This window comes from Dromiciops gliroides, chromosome 4 (genome assembly GCF_019393635.1).
Source record: "Dromiciops gliroides isolate mDroGli1 chromosome 4, mDroGli1.pri, whole genome shotgun sequence".
NCBI classification, from domain to species: domain Eukaryota; kingdom Metazoa; phylum Chordata; class Mammalia; order Microbiotheria; family Microbiotheriidae; genus Dromiciops; species Dromiciops gliroides.
This window is the reverse complement of record NC_057864.1, coordinates 452,929,987-452,937,473: the sequence shown is the minus strand read 5'-3', so window position 1 is coordinate 452,937,473 and position 7,487 is coordinate 452,929,987. Positions and strand designations below refer to the sequence as shown.

General features: G+C 36.3%; 1 long non-coding RNA gene and 1 other non-coding gene across 2 annotated transcripts; both read left to right on the top strand.

Moving 5' to 3' along the window:
- Positions 1-6,228: 6,228 nt before the first annotated feature.
- LOC122727025 lies at positions 6,229-6,335 on the top strand. Its single transcript, XR_006353004.1, has one exon. It is a non-coding gene; the product is annotated as a U6 spliceosomal RNA (small nuclear RNA).
- Positions 6,336-6,341: 6 nt separating this feature from the next.
- Positions 6,342-7,178, top strand: LOC122753196. Its single transcript, XR_006356259.1, has 3 exons — positions 6,342-6,431; positions 6,695-6,809; positions 6,931-7,178. It is a non-coding gene; the product is annotated as an uncharacterized LOC122753196 (long non-coding RNA).
- Positions 7,179-7,487: the final 309 nt, after the last annotated feature.

Genomic DNA, 7,487 nt, shown 5'->3' with positions numbered 1-7,487 from the left:
GTGTGACCCTGGGCAAGTCACTTAACCCCAATTGCCTCACTAAAAAAATTAAAAAGAAAAAATAATGTGGCCTCATTTAAAGATGTATACTCCTATTAAGATAATTGTAATGTTTGACTCCCTATAGGTAGATCATGCCTTAAAAGAAAATATTATTGATACTTAGCATTAAGGTGATATGCTTAGAAACTATATTAATAAGAATTAAAAGGGAAATTGCTTCAAAATTAGGTTCAAGGGAGATAATGAATGCAAAGCATTATATAAGCCATAATCATTATATACACATCAGCTGATGTCTATATATTATTGTTAAATAATAATAATGTACCAATTAACTAATAGTAGCTGATTAATAATAACAATAATAAATTGTCATTGTTATGTTTGATGAAGTTCAAATAGAAATAGTGCCAGGACAAGTCACTATACCAATATTTTTATTTTATATTTAATGTTCAGCAAACTATTGCACAAGTAGGGAAAATAATTATTATACATAATTTAAGAAAAGTATTGCACTGAAAACTCATCTTCTATCTACTCACTAAAATCATCTTTGGGACAACTCTTGTAGTTGACAAGGAGAATAGCGATGATAAATACTCTTTACTCTTCTCATGTGGTTTTTGTCTTTCACTAGGTTATTATATTTTAAGAGCTTTTGGTTCATGTAGTTTGGAGTTTATGAATGTTTGGTATGGCAGTATCTATTTAAAACAGTCTTAAATTTTTGTAGGCCAAAGTTATGTACAGGCAATTGTGGGAAAGTTTTATCTGTGATGATATTACAGTTTTGGTGGTTTGTTTTTCAAATTCTTGAGGTATTTTGAGTTTGAATTTGTGATATGGCAATCTGTCATCTGTTAGTATATGAAGATTAGCAAGTTCCTTATTTATAAAACTGGCTATTCAGTTATGTCTTTATAGGTATACAATAGATGCTAACTTTTTTGCAGCTTGCAGTAAAATGTTACACAGTTTTTGCCTTTTCCTTCCAAAATCTGTATCAATTTACAAGTCTAGTCTTCATAAGAATAAACATTCCATAAACTCTGGTTTTCATGACATTACTCTCTTTGGGGGGGGGTGAGGCAATTGGGGTTAAGTGACTTGCCCAGGGTCACACAGCTAGTAAGTGTTAAGTGTCTGAGGCCGGATTTGAACTCAGGTCCTCCTGACTCCAGGGCCAGTGCTCTATCCACTGTGCCACCTAGCTGCCCTGACATTACTCTTTACTGTTTCTCATCCTACCTATTTGACTGCTCCTTCTCAGTCTTTTTTGCTAGATTTTCACCTAGGTTACTCCCATTAACTGTGGGTGTCCAACAGGTTTCTTTGTTCCTCTCTTCTTCCTCTATACTATTTCACTTGGATATCTCATTAGCTCAAAGGGATTCAATTATCTCTATGTTAATGATCTCAAATCTAGCTCTAATCTCCCTGCTTACCTACAGATTCTTGTCTCCAACTACCTATTGAATATATTAAACTGGATGTCCTAAAGACATCTTAAACTCAACATGTCCCCAAACTGAACTCATTATCCTTCCCTCCTGAACTCTACCCCATTCCAAACCACTTGAAGGCATCATCCTCTTCCTAGTCACTCAGGCTCACAACCTAGGTGCTGTCCTCAACTCCTCTCTCTCTCTGTCTCTCTCTGTCTCTCACCTCCCATATCTAATCTGTTGCCAAGGCCTACTGACTTTTGCCTTCATAAGACTTCTTGTATATATCCCTTTCCTTTGATACTACCACAACCCTGGAGCAGGCTTATATCATTTCATGCTCGGACTATTTGCAATAGCCTACTGGTTGGTCTTCTTGCCACAAGCCTCTCCCTACTTCAATCTATCCTTCACTTAGTCATCAAGGTTATCTTTTAAAAATAATATTTTATTTTTCCCAATTGTATATAAAACAACTTTTAACATTCATTTTTTTGACTTCCAAATTCTCTCCCTCCCTCCCTTCCCTTTCTCCTCCCTGAGATGGTAAGCAATCTGATATGGGTTACACATGTGCAATCATGCAAAACCTATTTCCAAAACAAAAAACAAATTTAAAAAACCCTATTGGTCATGTTGTGAAAGAAAACAGACCAAAAAAAAACCCATGAAAAAGGTGAAAATAGTATGTTTTGCTCTGCATTCAGATTCCATCAGTTCTTTCTCTGGAGGTGGATAGCATTTTTCATCATGAGACTTTCAGGATTGTCTTGTATCATTGTATTGCTGAGAATAGCTAAATCATTCAGTTTATTACAATAAATTTACAATTTTATATAATTTTACATACTATATAATTTAATTTATAATTTTATGACATATAATACAATGGAATATAATTTTATATACTATATTATATAATCTATAATTTTATAGTTTAATACATTTAGTACAATATTGCTGTCACTGTGTACAATGTTCTCCTGTTTCTGTTCACCTCACTTTGCATCAATATAAGTCTTTCCATATTTCTGAAATCTGTCTGCTCATCATTTCTATGGTACAATAGTATCCCATTACAATTATATACCACAACTTGTTCAGCCATTTCCCTATTGATGGACATCCCCATAATTTCTTATTCTTTGCCACCACAAAAAGAGCTGCTGTATTTTTGTACAAATAGGTTCTTTTCTTTTAAAAAAAAATCTCTTTGGGACATAGACATAAGTGGTATTGCTGGGTCAAAGGGTATGCAGTTTTAATAGCCCTTTGGGCATGGTTCCAAATTGCTCTCCAGAGAGGTTTGAAAAGTTCACAACAGTGCATTAGTGTCCCAATTGCCAGTTTTCCCAGCAGTTTTTGTCATATAGTGAGTTAGTGTTCCAAAAATTTAAATCTTTGAGTTTATCAAACACTAGATTATTCTAATTTACTACTGTGTATTGTGTACCTAATCTATTCCACTGAGCCACCACTCTATTTCTTAGCAAGTACCAGATTGTTTTGGTGGTTACTGCTTAAAATAGTTTGCAATCTGGTATGGCAAGGCCCAAAGAGATCTTAAAGCATAAGTCTGACCATATCATTCCCCTACTCAATAAACTCCATTGACTCATCATTTCCAGGATCAAAAACAAGAGCCTCTGTTTGGCATTCAAAGCCCTTCATGACTTGCTCCTCACCTCTATCTTTCCAATTTTCTTATACCTTATACCACCCTCCCCCTCCCCACATACCTTTTGGTCCAATGATATTGGCCTCCTTGATGTTCTTCAAACAAAACATTCCCATTTCCCAACTGTAGGCATTTACATTGGCTTTCCTCTATGCATGGAATACTCTCTCATCTTTACCTCCTGATTTCTCTAGCTTCTTCAAGTCCTGACTAAAACCCCATCCTCTATAGGAAGCCCTTCCTATCACTCTTAATTCTAGTGCCTTCCTTGTTATTTCCAGTTTAGACTGTGTATAGCTTGCTCGTTCATAGTTGTTTTCATATCATCTCACCCCTTAGATTGTAAGCTCCTTGAAAGTAGTTTGATCTTTCTTTGTATCCCCAGCATTTAGTATAGTGCTTCTCACAGAGTTGGTGCTTAATAAATGTTTATTGACTAGTAGCATCAGCCTAATCTTGTATCATTATCATGAACCTCTTCTTTTTTGGGGGAAATCTGTTTTACTCAACCATTTGCTTAATGCTTCTTTGTTAACATATTGTTGGGTTTGTGTTGACATGTTGTTGAGTTCATGTGGATGTTGCCAGTGGGAAGCTTCTTTTATTCCATTATTAGATCTTAGCCTTTTCATAAGATCTATCTACTGGCTTACTAATATCAATTACATTAAGTAAAACTGACTATGTGTGCCTGTTATCAGTATAACAGTTACATCAGCCCTTACTATTGCTCTGTGAAGTGGTGTCTGTTCTGAAAGTGTTTCTGAAAATTTTTTACCTGTTTGTCATGCATTCTGAGAAAACCTATCAGTCTTTTTTTTAAAGAATAAGTGTTAGTTTTTCTATAACTACCTTGGGGTGGTAGGCTGGATATTTTGTTATTATTGTAAGAATTGTTTTTTGTATTCTTTCTAAAACTTTTGTCATTGTTATTATTGTCACCTCTGTTATCACACCCTTCTCATCTTTTTGATGAGGTTCAGACAAAAACAGTTTGGGAACAAGTTGCTTTTCTAATATTTTATTATCATGCTCTGTGGAATCTTGAACAGGTTGATAAAATGACTGCTTTATGTAATCAGATAATTGGAATGTGAGCTCATTCTCTGCAGACCCACTGAAAACATTTTTGGAACAACTTTAATAGCAGACAGCATTACAGGGATGATATGCATTTTATCCTGTTCCCATATGATTTTGAACTCTTCTGTATTTTGAAAGTGTTACATTCCACATAGCTTAAAGGTTATTAGTATTTAAGTATGGTGACATCTATTAAAAACATTATTCTTAAGTTCTTCTGGATCAATGCTATGTCCAGGAAATTGTGAGCAATAGTTTTTATCTGTAATGATGCTCTAGTTCTAGAACTATTTGTTGAATTCTCAAAGATAGTTCAGGTATCTGTCATACAGTGATTTATCATCTAATAGTGTATGAAGGATAGCAAGTTTATGAGGTACAAGGTTAGCCGACTGATTTTTTGGTAAGTTATTGGACTGTCTTTTGTCTCTTTTTCTATCCCCATCCTTAGCATAGTGCAGGCACACAGTAGGTGCTTAATAAATGTTTATTGATTGAATTCAGAGCTGTAGTAGACCATGCTGATCTAGTGGAAGTTTGACACTAATATGGTTAATATTAATAAATAGTGGGATCAACCTAGTGAGTAGTCCCTGCACATCTAGCCTGCATGTGATAGAGACACCCAGTCTTCTTCATCTTCACCATCATCATCATCATCAAGATACAAGAAAACCTTCAGGAAATAAAAGCATTAGCAGCTCAGAGAACTAGGAAGGGCTCTAGCTGATACTTTAATTGAATAATGAAGGAAATGAGGGAAGGAATCTCTTATTATATCTTACATATAATCATCCCGCTGCTGCATTAAATATCTTATGAAATCATTTGCACAGGACGAAAAGTAAACATTTTTCCTGGTGAGCTGGAAAAGAGAGTTGTTAAACATTTACCAATAATTCCTCCCTGGAAGGTACCTTAGAGGCCATCTCAGTCCAATTATACAGGTAAGGAAACTTGAGGTTTAGGGGGGGTAAGTTTCTTGTCCCCCAAAGTCATACACCTAAGAATTTTGCCTAGGCTTTAATCATTGAATAGGCATTCTCTCAGACAAACTGAGACATGGGAAAGACCTTAATATGGAAAGGCCAGGGTCATTCACCTCATCCCAGGCCAGTGCCATTCATCTTGACTTTTATCTTGCCACAGGACTTTGATGACTCTGAAGGAAAGTTTATGGAGCTCTGCCTCACTTAAATTCAAGTCAAGACATCATCCTTTTGATGTCATTAATCTTCTTTGAGAATAAAGGATGAACAACAAATTACTGGTAAGTCCTGCATTTTTACAACCTACAATGTTGTACAGTTTCCACCACTTCACTGCATAATCTGCATCAAAAAAATACATTTGGACTCCTAAAGGATGATTTCTGGTAGCAATGAGTTGATCTCAAATTGCTATCTTAAATCTCTCAACATTTAAAAACAAATCAGGGGGGTGGCTAGGTGGCGCAGTGGATAAAGCACTGGCCCTGGACTCAGGAGTACCTGGGTTCAAATCCGGCCTCAGACACTTAACACTACTAGCTGTGTGACCCTGGGCAAGTCACTTAACCCCCATTGCCCCACAAAAAAAAAATTTTTTTAATTGGGGCAGCTAGGTGGTGCAGTGGATAGAGCACCGGCTCTGGAGTCAGGAGGACCTGAGTTCAAATCCGGCCTCAGACACTTAATACTCACTAGCTGTGTGACCTTGGGCAAGTCACTTAACCCCAACTGCCTCACCAAAAAAACCCAAAACAACAACAATAACAACAACAACAACAAAAACAAAATCAGCACAATTCAGCAATTTTCAATGCTCCTTGGCTGACATATTGTTCATTAATGTTATGTGGATGTTGACCATGGAGTGCCTTTTTGATTCTGCTCTTGAATCTTAGCCAATCTTTAACATGTTTATCATGGGCTCTGAGAACTTAACAGACACCAAAAAAAGGTATTTCTATAAAGAAAGTAGAACACATAAGAATGATTACATATCACTTGCTTAAAAAAAAAAAAGGAACATTCAGCGCTTTCTTTAGTAGCACAGATACTAAAATTGCAATAATATAGAGAAAGTCAGCATGGCACCTGGGTAAGGATGATGGGAAAATTCATGAAGCATTCCGTATTTTGACCTAGGAAATCACCACGATGGGCATTGCACAATTTGGAACCTGGCAAGGGGATCTACAGGAAGAAATGTTTTTGTAAATCTGCCCTAGAAACAAGGTAGGAATGGCTATCCATCTTAGGTACCGTTAATGACTGATAGTGTAGTTAAAACTCCAAGCTGGGGGCAGCTAGGTAGCAAAGTGGAAAAAGCGCCGGCCCTGGATTCAGGAGGATCTGAGTTCAAATCCAAACTCAGACACTTGACACTAGCTGTGTGACCCTGGGCAAGTCACTTAAGCCCCATTGTCCTGCAAAAACAAAAACAAAAAACCTCCAAGCTGTTGATTCATGGAAATGCTTTTCTCTCTGTATGGGTCAAGTTCGACAATTTGCATCCAGTAGACTAGGACGGACCCCCTTTGACTCGGAATTACCAGGGCAAAATTTTTCTCAGAAGCAGATGACTTGAGCTAAACTCAGGATGATGAGAACAAGGTAATCGCTATCTAAATGGCTATCAATGGGTATTTCTTGTTCTTTTGGGACCTATTTTTACCTGTGTTAATCATCTTCTCTTTGTTACGCACTTTTATTTCTTTTCCATCGTCTCTTACAGTATCTGGACCTTTCCCAGGAGCACTTTAGGTGCCGGATTTAAGACAAAAGTGGAAGTTTATATCCCAGTCTTCCTTGTCCCAGTACCATATAAAATGGCAGGTTACGATGCTTTGGTCTATGGCTGGAACACCTTAAGGATCCCACACTTGAGATCCAAGGAACCACCCTGAAGTAAAATGATGATGACGACAAGCATTTATATGACACTTTAAAAATGAGCAGACCAGGCACATCAATTGATAAAAAAAGAAACTAAAAAAAAACTTAGACGCAAAATTCAAAAAAGTTTAGGTCCTTCTACTTGATGTTTCATGATTTATATATCTCTCTATATCTTTGTTATCAATAAAAAACTTTTCAAATAACAAAGGAATAAAATATGTGGTTCTATCAAAAATGACCAGATGCATCAAGTAAGGTATAGGCTTTAACACTTTGTACTTTCATTGTAAATATGAAGAAATGTTCCAACATTTATTTCTTTGGGGTCACTTCTTTGCCCATATTAGTTTTTTTTCTTGAAGAATCAGGAAAATTCATCAAACATTTATAAAA